This window comes from Stegastes partitus, unplaced genomic scaffold (assembly GCF_000690725.1).
Source record: "Stegastes partitus isolate 25-593 unplaced genomic scaffold, Stegastes_partitus-1.0.2 Scaffold191, whole genome shotgun sequence".
Lineage (NCBI taxonomy): Eukaryota > Metazoa > Chordata > Actinopteri > Pomacentridae > Stegastes > Stegastes partitus.
This window is the reverse complement of record NW_007577922.1, coordinates 124331-136854: the sequence shown is the minus strand read 5'-3', so window position 1 is coordinate 136854 and position 12524 is coordinate 124331.

The following is a 12524-nucleotide window of genomic DNA, read 5'->3' as shown; positions in this document are numbered from 1 at the left end:
AAGAAATGAAGCAGGTCTACATGCCAATGAATTAGCATATAGATGAGTTCATCTCATACAAATAGTGCTCTTTTGCCCAGAACTCCCTGTGCTGAGCAAAGATCATGTATGTAAAGTATGCATGCAGAAAATGTAAATTAATCCATTTCAATCATCATTCAATCTAATAAGATTTTTTTTTTTTCTTCCCCCCGTCCCTTCTCTCATTTGTCCCTCGTTGCTCAAATGTCCAGAAATATTGAGAGGGCGGTCAAACTGTTCCCCCGAAGCAGCTTAATTGTTTAACAGAATAAAAAAGGAAGTGGGGGAAACATACAAACAAAAACACGAGGATAGCAGACATGAAACTGATGTCAGTTACAAATAAGTATGAGGATCATTGCTTGTGGATCAGACAAAGACTGAAATCAGTTTTGCATAAATACAAGCACCTCAGTGTTTTGCTGAAATCACACAATGCTTTGATTTTTCCAAAGCAGAGATTCCATAAAGGGAATGCCATTGACCGTATGTTTTGTATTTGATCCTCATTATTGTAATTCCATAAACAAACACCGCCTCTGTAGAAACATAACTATTTGTTGCATAGCTCTTGTTAATATGCTAAAAGAAGCTTATAGAATTGGGTCAGCTAATTAAGCAATTAGCTTATTTCAGCTCTGTGGTCAGGCTGTTACTAATCTATGGCATTGTGAGCTCAGATCTGGCAAAAACCGAGAGGCTTGTGTGTCTGTGTCTCCCATCCCGTCTGACAAAGGATCATGTTTGAAGCCATCCTTCCCCTCGGCAGAAAGGCACAAGACTTGTCTCCGTTCGCTAATGCTCACGTTTCTCATGCAAATCCGTCGGAATTGAAAGGTTTATTTATTGTCTAGTTAAGATATTGAGACATTTATGTAGTGTTGTTGGAGTGTTTGCTCTCTGCGTTTGTAGCTGTGTTAACACACATGGAATCCCAGACAGATTAGACTTTGATAGCATTAAAGCCATGATGAATGTTGGTGGCTTTTACACCACATGGCTTTGCAGCAGGCATCTGACGAGGGGTAAAGTTAGGCAGCGTGACAGTGGAGCGCTACATACATCGCTGGTGTAATCTCGAGAAACGTACGTTTTCGTTTCTGTGCTGTTACTGTGGGTCCGTCTTAACTTGGTGCGTTCACTGACTGTAATAAAGGGGTCGTTTGATGTTTTGGATTTCTCAGTTATGCAGATTGAAGCCTATCAATACAATTTTATGTTTTTAAGAGCAGTTTGAAGGCACTTATGTTATGATTTGTACTCAAATCATAACTATTAGCATTTGGGGTGAGCACAGATTATTATGAAGATTATTGTTTGAAGGGTTATTGTGTTTGGCACAAAAAAATATCCTGCTAAAAATATATTATAGCATTTATTTGTCTTCATGTTACCTTGTAAATTGATAACAAGACCTCAACAAATCTTTGTCGCAGTTTCAATGTGCAAAAAGTTGCACATAGCAGCTGTAGTGCCTGTTTTAGCACTTGACTGTTTTTTCTTTGGCCACTTGAGGGCAGCTGACAGTTCAAATGACAAATTTTAGCAAACAGCAGATACGATACGATCCATCCATCCATTATTTGTACACTGCTTAATCTTCTATAGGGTTATGGCGGGGCTGGTGCCTATCCCAGCCAACTTAGTGCAAAGGCAGGGGACACCCTGGACAGGTTACCAGCACTTAGAGACAGACAACCAAGCACACTCACGTTCACAATTTAGGATCGCCAATTAACCTCAGCATGTTTTTGGACTGTGGGAGGATGCTGGAGAACTCGGTGAGAATCCACGCTACACGGGGAGAACATGCAAACTCCACACAGAAAGATCCGTAGCTGTGAGGCCACAGTGCTAACCAGTGCACTAACATGCCTCCACAGATACGGTACATTTATTTATATATGTGTCCTCATGAAAGTAAATCAGATCTCTATTTAGTTTTGTTTTTGGTCTCTACCAATATCTGAAATATTAGAAATAACAGGTTAGTTAGCTGCTTTACATTGTGCATGCTGTATGTTTGTTTGTAGGTTGTTGAGATTGGAGGGATTGAAACAAACCAGTAGAGTTGTGGACCAGACACCCAAAATCCTAAAAAGATAGATGCTGAGTAGCTCTGAGCCGAGGGAGACTACCAAGCGGCAGTGACTCTCTGTGTGTTCGGTAGTTTAAACAACCCATAGATATGTGATATGTCAATGTAAAAGTATTGATTCTAACGAGTTTGAAGCTTGTAAATGGGAGTTTCAGTCGATTTCTAGATACACTTCCAAACAACACATCAGTCTAACTATGAAAGTAACACCCGCTCCTCATGACTTTCATCTGAGCTGCCGAATGAATGATAATTTGGTCATTTACAATAGTTAAAAGGTTGCGCTGCTTGAGGAGTGTAGTATATTTTTAAACTGTAGTATGCTAATAGCATTTTGATGAGAGAAATCTGAGTGAGAAGTGTACCTAATTGAAGGAAAAGGCTTGAAATGCATTGTTAACGGGTCAGAGAGACACCACTTACGGTCATGATGATGATATGCAAGGTGTGGAAATGCATTTCCAATCTCCCTGGCTTGAGCCCATCAGTTTCCATTCAGAAGTGTGTGCACTTGTTCATTAAGCTTATGCATATCATCAACTGGTGCACTCATTCTATCAGGCAGATATGGCAGGGATAAAACGATGTGAAGGATGGAAATTCAAACAACCATTCTCATTTGCAAAGGTCATTAAAGCCTGGCATACATTAGAAAATCTGCTAATTATGAAATGGCTTAACTCCACATTCAGTGGGATTATGTCTGCTCATTTAGAATATGTTGATCCCCTCCCTTACTCGCCACAAGACAGTTGATGTATGGGACTTGTGGCACAGAACTAATGTTCCCAGTGCTTGTCGGTCATCTTAACCGACTGTAAGAAGTCCATAAAAGTGGCAGTCTCGTACTGAATGAGTATCTGCATCGACGCAACAAGACGAGTCCTCGAGCTGCTGGGAAAATTTGTTGTACTGATGATATTTGGCTCAGCAGCTCATCGCTTTTTATTTTAAATTAGAGGATTTTGAAACAAATTCTAATGACGATTGCTTCTACCATCAGTTTTTCTACCTGCAACATGAAGTCGAGCGTAGAGCTTCTCTAGGTTTTCAATCGTCAGTCTAAATACAGAGTAATACACATTAATCTGCTTTTTCAATATTAAAACAAGCACTGCAATGACAGAGAATGAAATAATACAACGTTTACAGGACTTTGTACGTAATGCATCAATCTCTGGTGAGACTTAGTTACATCGTTTCTACGTAATGATGCACGAAGAGAATTATAAAGAAAGTTAAACACACTTGATCAATATGAAATTGTAAATAAGATCACAGAACAATCAGCATGTTTTGCTCTGGAAAACGTGACTGGAGCAACACTTTAATTGCTCACAGTTTACGTCATCATTATGTTTGCTGAATCATCCAGTGAAAATAGATTGAAGAATAAAATACATGATGCTTCACAGTTATAGCCTTCTGGATCAGTTACTTCTGCGCTCGGGGTCCAGTGGTAGTTTTCTTAAATATTCCTTAAATATATTCAGAATTATAGGAAAAGCTTTTAAAGGGTTGTTACTAAAAAAAAGATATGTGCGTCTGTATGAATCAAAAATGAAAGAGTTTAGCAGAAAAAAGATTTGTGTTTGTTTTCAAGATACATAAATTTAGCAGTCTTTTATTGTGTATATTCAGATCATCAGACATTTGAAAGGTGATAGTTGATTTCTTCTTACCATTTTGGAAACTTCATAGTCACATCACTTTTGAGGGTTATTTAATTTAAACTTACCTGAGTTGACACAGGATGCACGCACAATGAGATCTGTATACAACAGAACTACCTTCTATAGTAGCTGATATATTTACAGAAACTTTTTCTTCTTATATATTATGTGATTATATAGTTAATACTACCCAGAAGTAAGTCTTGTTGCACTTATGAAACAAAATAATTCATTATGATGTAACTGTCAGTGCTAAACACATTTTCTATCCTTTATCTTTATATGATTGTGATTTTTTTATTGCATATAAAGTGATCCAAACTCTGCACTACTGACAGTGTAATTCACAGTTAACCTGATAACTTACCTCCAATAATGCTGGTTACGATCCGGTAATTGACTGAAGATCCTCCCAGACGATTTACTTTAGAAGATTGTGCGTGGATTGGATGCACACTTAGTCGCAGGCTGCACCTTCCAAAATAGCCTCCACATTGCATGCCTTGTTGGATCAAATCACTATGAATTTGGTCTGTTTAATAATCCAATTGCCAATTAAGACAGGCGGCACTGCTTAGATCTATAAAAGGTTAATAAGCCTCAGCTGCAGTGTGTTTCTCTTGGGTAAATGTCACTTAGACATAGGCCACCATGGGTCAAGATCTCCCTCCAGATCTAAATTTAATCACATAGCATTGCCTGGCCCCGTCCTCACCCTCATTAGTCCTTGGCTTGTGCAGGAGTATGATCTGCCCTGTTTTAGCCCTGGCACTCTCCTTCCAGCCCCCGACTCTGACCCAAACGCACCAGCAGCATCCGCACGGACGCTAAACTCAAAGCCGAGATCAAGTCGAACAGCTCAGTAGATCTACAGTAGATTTGCATGACATGTGGGTCTGCAGGAGCATCTCGCACCGGGGATGGCGGGGGGGGGGGGATGCTATGAAATGTGCCCGTACCATCATATGGTGCGATCTGTTGGCTGAGCCGTCACCTGATGCAGGCCCGTGCCACCTGTCGGCCTGCCCTAGATAATGGCAGAATGACCAGAGTGATTCAAGCAGCCGTCTCATCTTAATTATCTCCTCAGAGTTTAATTAACTAGCTCATCTATTGGCCAAAAGGAAGAAAAAAGAAAAAAGAAAAAAAAAAAAAGGCAGTCTTGAATCACTTCAAATCACAGCCACTGAGACAGAACGGATCATCATAAGATTATTGTTTTGTTTAAAGCTGCTCAAATGCACGAGGTGCATCATGACGAATAAATCCTGAGAGGCTGCGTATGATTAGAATGGATACATTTCCATATTGTTTGTGGGAGTACCGGAGGGAAAGCGCTGTCATACGCTCCGGAAGAGTGTTATGAATGTGTCCCTTATTTTAATACTGTATGCTGAAAAGATGTCATGGTGTAAGGAGTCCATATGGAACAGAATGCAAAAATCATTTAGTTCTGAATGTTAATACGAATTACGTACAAAATGGGTAATAATTCTTCTGCCCTACAGAAATGATTAACATAATTCTGATAAATAGGCAGATGGCAGAATGTGTGAATTGAGGTAGATTTATCTTAATTAATATCTTGAACCTACTTGGAGAAAGGTAAATGGCTCCACCGGGGCCAGAGATGTTCCTCTGTCTTGTGTGTGTATCTTTCTCATGGCCTGACATGTAGTAGTGGCCTGAGGATATTAAGTTGCTCTCCAGGTATGCATCAAACCCAGGCAGCCTGCTGATAATGAACATATACCCCGGCAAGCAAGCACGCAAAGACACACACACACACACACACACACACACAGACTGATATACACCCTCCACTTTTACAGCACAAAAAAATAGAAAAAAAAACACTTTACCACTTTTTTTCCCCCTTCTTCTCTCAGCTGCAATCAGCTATATGTGACTAACATTCATCATCATTTTCCTGCGAGTACATTATTGTGAGCTTAAATTTCTTGCTTTATTGCCGGTGTCAAATAAAGTGTGAATTTCTTTTACTCATCACAAATTAAGGCAATTAAAATGTTAATTATTACAAGTAGAAAAGGGACAAAGGAATTCAAATAAATTGATGTATTGACGTTTTTTAATTAATTCATTCGGGTTCCTACTGTGTTGGATAATTATGCTTAAGTGTTTAATTACATATTTTGATGGGATCCTCAATTACTCTGGCTTAATAAAATATCATTAGCCTGTCTCTCAGGTTCTAAGCTGTGGAGACATACAGTATTAGTTGGTGTATTTAAATAAAATATTACATTACAGGCTGGTCGGGGTATGTGGCAGGTCTGCAGTCTTCAATCTCCACTAAATCTCTGTTAACCTGGAAGCCACTCCTCACATCAAAGTTTGACACGGCGGCAAACAAACAATGTTAAATTTACATATTAATTAGTGTCAGGCTATCAGCACGGGTGATGAATTCCAATGTGTGGCCCTTTGCCGTGGCCCTTCACTGAGGCTTTGCGGTGATCCACAGCCACAGTGCCGCCTTGCGGGAGGCTCAGCACTCAGCCCGGCAGAACAATGAGAAATTACCTAGACCTAAAGGCCAACCAAGCCCTCCCCATCGCAGACATGATAGGTTTTATTACTTGGCGAGTGTAAATATTCAATATCCTTTCACTGACTGTGTGTCTTACAAATCAATTTGCAGTGTCACAACATCAACTGCAAAATATGCAAAGCGCAGATAAGTACCTAGTTGTCACCCATCCAGTGTTGCTCAGTCAACCTCCTCTGTCAGAAAGCACATAAGGAACGATAGCTGCCATCTGGTTGCTGTATGAAATTATCTTGTTTAAATCCTCTAAAGGTTATTGCAGTTATGCAAGTGATCTGTCACTTTTCCAGCTCTGCGTTACAGAGCAACGGGAGCACTGAACACATTTTCACTCTGTATTCTGTAGGCTTTACCACTTCAACATGTATTTTTTTTTTTTTTCTTTTATGTGTTTTACATCTTCTTGCAAGGAACAAGGATCTTTGGCAATGGCTCAGAGGCAAGATCCTATAATTAGAACACAGTTCAGTTAGTTAGCAGGTAATTTACCTTTAGGGGAGAAGTCTAATTATTGTCTTTGAAAAGCTAATTTAGCGTCAAACACTTCAGGTGTCTTTTCCCCTCTCTTCAGCAAAGGGAAAGGTGTCCTGGAGCGCTGTGGGCCTGAGCCATCTCTGCTTTTACCGCTTTATGTTTATGTGGCTCATTCTTAAAGAAGAAATCGGCGACAACAAAAGCGACGTTAAGCAGCTTCTCCTTTTGTTTGCTTCGGCAGGTGTGAAGGCACCACTCCTTGACCCGCTGATAAATGCTCTTAGCAGGCAGACCTGATTCCTGGCAGATGGTGTTTGTGAGTGACACTGGTTCCCAGCAGAAGCAGGCCCAGGGAAACGATCACAGTTGAGTCTCTGTAGAGCGAACCAGCTTGGTTACCTGACGGCATATGCTCTGCTGTGGCCTACACCTGCTGAAGGATGGCGTTTACACCACAGTCCCTGGACTCCACCTCCGAGAAGGTTGTTAATCACAGCTCACCGCTCATTCGGGTGCTTTTAAAACAAGAAAATAAGTGAGTGGCAGGGAGGAGGGCTCCTCATTTGAAACCAAGTGTTGCGCTTGTTTGTGGGTCGGATAGGAGACGGTGGTTTGTGTTGGTGCTTTTATTGCAGCATTTAGGAGGCTCTGGTTGTTCTGCAAAGGAATAAAGGACTCTGCACATGTTTTAACGTTTGGCAACAGCAAAACTGCAATCTTAATCGAATTCTATATGACATATGAAGTTTTGCTTTATGATCACAGACAAAGGGACAAAGTCTCAAAAAGTAGCACATGGCAGAAAACACTTGAAGTTCGAGTGGTGTTTTGCAGTATTCCCTGTTGGTACAAAATAGTAAAATATGTGAATTTCTTCTATACTAACGGCAGAAATCACACTGCAGTACACAGCGCATGAGTATTTAGCGTGGATTTAGAGCAGCTAAATGACGGTGGATTAGTTTTTAGCAAATTCAAACGAAATGTCTTGCCTTCTTTGAGCTGCTAAGACGTATATTTCCAATTAATCATGTGACTCAAAAGACCTTCCCATTTGGTCTCCCCGAAACAAATCTTTTGATGTACATGTAATGGAAATTTCATTTTCCAGCACTAATTGGCCCATAGCATTCCAATTAGGCACCTCTTATATGTTTACATTATTTTTGAATAATAAATGCATCCAATCTATCCATGTACATATTTAAACTTTAAATGTAAAGCTAAGGCCACTTTTTTTTATTTTTTTTTCCTTTCTAAATCCCTCCCCCTCCCCTCCTCTGGCTCTGACACTGTTTATTCCACACTGTGGTATATTCCAGCCACACCAGCAGGGACTGAAGGACAACAGTGTCCACAGCCACAGGGATCAGTAACAGGTCCGCTGCTGAAATATGTGCAAAGTGTCAATAGTCTGGAGCCCCTCTGTCCAACTGGAAGCCATTGAGCTGCTAAAATAGAACTGGTGATTAGGACGCAGTCACCCCAGTCAGTGCCAATTCAGATGTCTTAGCAACCCTGGGCACGGCAGTTTGATCTTCCTTGCTGTCATTGATTCACAAGGCTTCCAGCTGGAGCAAAGATCCCCATTGAAGCGTGAGATAGAAACCTCTCCATCTTGGCACATCTTGGCTGGCTCAATCCCCTGCAGGCCATTAGGGATAGAATATGTTGTTTTCTATTTTTTTTTCCCCCCCTCCAGAAGAAAAATACAGTCTGTCTTCATGCTATAACAGCCATTACTTAATTGTGCCGGATTTTCCGAGCAGAGTGTTGCTTTAATTAAGCAGCTAATTGCAATGTAGCTCTTGATTAGCTTTGGGGGATGGGAATGTTCAGACAGCCTGATATGTTGTGCACACTTCAGAATCATTTACAGAAATTGAAGCTAATTTCGCTCTCTGTCTATTGCTGCATTAATTTAATTTGGGTTGCTTTTAGCTCATTAACACTTCTAATTAATACGTTGACATCACTATTAAGATGTCTCTTTGAAACTGGTGTCTCCTGATAATCAGGATGGAGGAGAGGCTGACGGATGGAGTGAGGAGCTGACTGGGGGGGAAAAAAAATGCAGAAAACTCTGTCAGACTGAAAGAGGAGGAAGACACCGTCCTCATTTATAAACCCCTAATACTGTATCATAGTGGACACTAATAGGAGACTGTGGCAGGTGACTAAATTGGAAATGAAAGGAATGCTGATTGTTTTAAAATTTGATTGGGGTTACTCTGCGTATGCATGTGTGTGTGTGTGTGTGCGTGTGTGTGTGTGCGATGCTCTGGGGAGTTGGGGGCGGAGGTGCGTCAGGGCCAGATGCCATACACAGCTGAAGATCACGCCTGAGTAACTGTGTGTTTGGGTTTGTCATTTTAATGAGCAGAATTTAGTGACTATGGGCTGGTAACGCAGCGTGAGAAGCCCCATTGCATTACCATCACTTTAACCAACCTCCACTGACTAGTACATATTATGTGGTGGGATTTTGTTCATGTGGGCTCCTAGAAATAATTTTGGAATTAGATTCACGCGTGAATTTTTGTGCGGCCAGTGTGATAATTCTTTATATCATGTCTGTGGGGGGGCTAAAGTTCACAACATGTATGTTTGCAATATAAAAAAAAGCACATTTACAAATTGTCTAAAAAAAAGTCTGCTTAATTTGTGATGTTCACTTATTTAGCATTTCAGACAATTAAAGCTGCAAAGGTTAAAATCTGCAGTCCCCCCCCCTCCTCTAAATGACACTCATGCATGTGTCCTAAGCAACACAACACCTCCCTGATTGACTTTCTCTCACGTTGTCCGCTATTAGGTTCCATAAGTTGAGAAATAAGCATCGATTGGGAAAGGATTCAGTTATTTGGCGTGGCGATCAATAGGGGACCTTGTTTTCCTGTGAAGTGCTTTCTTTTGCCTGAGTATTCCTGAGGACAGGCCACACTGTAGGAAAGCCTTCTGTTTAGCACTTCATTAAAACTGCCTCTAATAGGAGCCACCGGGGAGATGCTCCCTGCATCGTGTGTAAAAGCGATCAACATCTGCATCAATTAACCCCTTCATCCTCACGGGACCCATTAGGAAGAGAAACACCCTTTAAAGCTGCATATGGTTTTAGCTCACAATGGAGAGTGAACAAATATAATTGCTTGTTTGCTTTACGATTTTTTTTTTTTTTGAGTTTGTTTGTGTATTTCAAGAATATGTTTGTGTTTTTTTTTTTTTAGATTAGACAAAAGCTACATGTAGAATTGGAGCAGTTTTAGGAGTGACAGCAGTTACAGCTCACTACATACAGAATAATGTATAAAAACAGAAATATCAATCTTAAATAATGCCGTTTTTTTCCCCTTTTTGATCTAAATGAATTCATGTTTTAAAATAATAATCACAGTCTTTAGTCAGGTTCTTTAAAAGAGTCCTCTTGAGCAGCAACAACAGCACACCTGAAGTCACCTCATGTCAAGATGTACACAGGGATTTATTCATTGGAGTTCACCAAAACCTTTTAGAGAGCTTATGTGGTTTTAAAACAGCTCAGCATCACAAGAAAAATTCTCCTTTCATTCACATTATACCAGATTATGATGCATACCGTAAAAGTTTGTGTACATACAGAGGAAAACAATGTTTTACTACTCTATTACCTTTGTGGGTTGCACTGCTGCAACTCAACTCGTATTTTGAGCCCTGATATTTCATGCAACAAATATTAATAGAGCAATTTCTCATTTATAGGAAGGCGTTGTGCTATAGCGGCGCACCACTTCAGCGTCGGCTTCAGATGGCGCAGGACAATTTCAGCGAGAACATTTGCTTAATGCACACGACTTGTTTAATTTTGAGTGCAATATGATATTATGTTTAAATTGGGAGCGATTCTATGATTAGATCGAGATTCAAATATGATTTTTTTTTTCTGCACTGCATAGTACGCTTCATGACTAAAAAGGAAAAAAAAGTTGATTTTTAAGTAGTGTTTTTTTTTTTATAATGAATGTGATAGAGTGAGGCGTTTCTCTCTCCTCACCTGTCCACATCTGCCAGGAGCGTTTATCCCTCAGTAAACAGCGACAGCTGAGCCCTGATATGTTTAACAAACCCCAAACCAAATCAAGAGTAATAAAATCACTCATTTTGGTTAATGAGTATATTAACAGCAGAGGTAGTGTTTAAGCACAAACAAGAACAACAACATTAATAATTGCAACTCTCCAGTGCCCGGCTGATGTAAGCTTTAATAATTAACAAGTCTTTGTCTTATCCCCTAGAGGCTGTATTCCTATTATCCAACTAAGTTACAAACAAGTAATTACGCTGTCACTGAATGGTCACAACTGTTTACCTCAGAATATCCTCTGGACCACATTTAATACCTACTTTCAATCTGCACATATCCAGCTTACCTGACAGATGCCTCAGTTAAAGGCAGGCCATGGTATTTCAACTTATTTATTTCACTTTTTCCTCCTCTCATTAGAGGATTAGTCCTCTTACCTCCTGTGTTTACATATTAGTGCTAATCCAATTGAGTCAACAAGGGCACTTAGTGCAGGCTATGAACTGAGTCTGAGGGACTTAAAATGGGAGGGGAGGGGATATTAATTTACTTCTTCAGATTTTAGGCTTCCAGGGAAAATAGTTTTGAACATCTGCTATGACAAATGAAGCATTGCAAGAGAGCATGCTGTCAGTAAGACACTCAGCTGTTGGGCTGAGCAGCCGGCCTGTAGAGGGAGCCCCTGGTTATGAGTCTGTCTATGAACTACACTGGCAATACTTCATAATGCAAATTGCATGTGTGTATATTTTTTGTGGATTTTTTTTTTTTTCAAATAGCCTTTGGGGAAACATACCACAAAATGATTATATTTGATCTCTCTCTTTTTCTCTCGATTCCTGCCTTTTTTCCACACCAAGGTGCAGGAAGCAGTTCAGATTTAAAACAAGCGATTAGAATAGGAAATGTGTTCAGTTAAGTTTAGCCTGGGATTTGATGTAAGAGCAACAATTTCTGGTTAATGAGGATTCAGATCCCTTGGCTCTCCCCTGCTTCTCCCGCTCTCTCTCTCCACACCATCATCTCCATAACATCAGTCATGATCTTTGACCTGAGGGCCGTACCCCGTGTCAGCTGAAACTAATTAGCCTTTGATCGCCGGTGACTGCACACAACACGAGTCACACCCGAGAGGCGGGTTTTTACCACGGGATCCGCTTGCTACGCTGACACAAAAAATACCTCGGCGTGGAGGTTAGAAATTTATCCGTGAGCTTGAAAAAAAAAAAAAATACAAAGATGTGATTTCATGTTCGGGGCTTCAGGTACGCGTGGAGCAACGCCACTCACGCTTTGAAACACGGTGCGAGGTCTAATGTAGAAGAATAGCCTCATATGCAGAACTCAATTAAAATGTCTTGCTCGACATCGGCTCATTATAGAGCCTGTATTTGTATAGTTGAACCATTTATCTTCCCCTAATTAGTTATAGATCAATAACGCAATTGATTTTGCAGTATGCTCAGAGATTCAGCGGAGGAGTTAAAGCATGAAAAATGCAATACAGACCGTACAGACAGAAACATGACTCTTCAGATTTCCCTGTAGACTTTGCACAGTCAGCCATTATGTGTGTCAAAAAAAATATATTTTATCAATTACGGATTGTGGGGAATGATTTAGTAA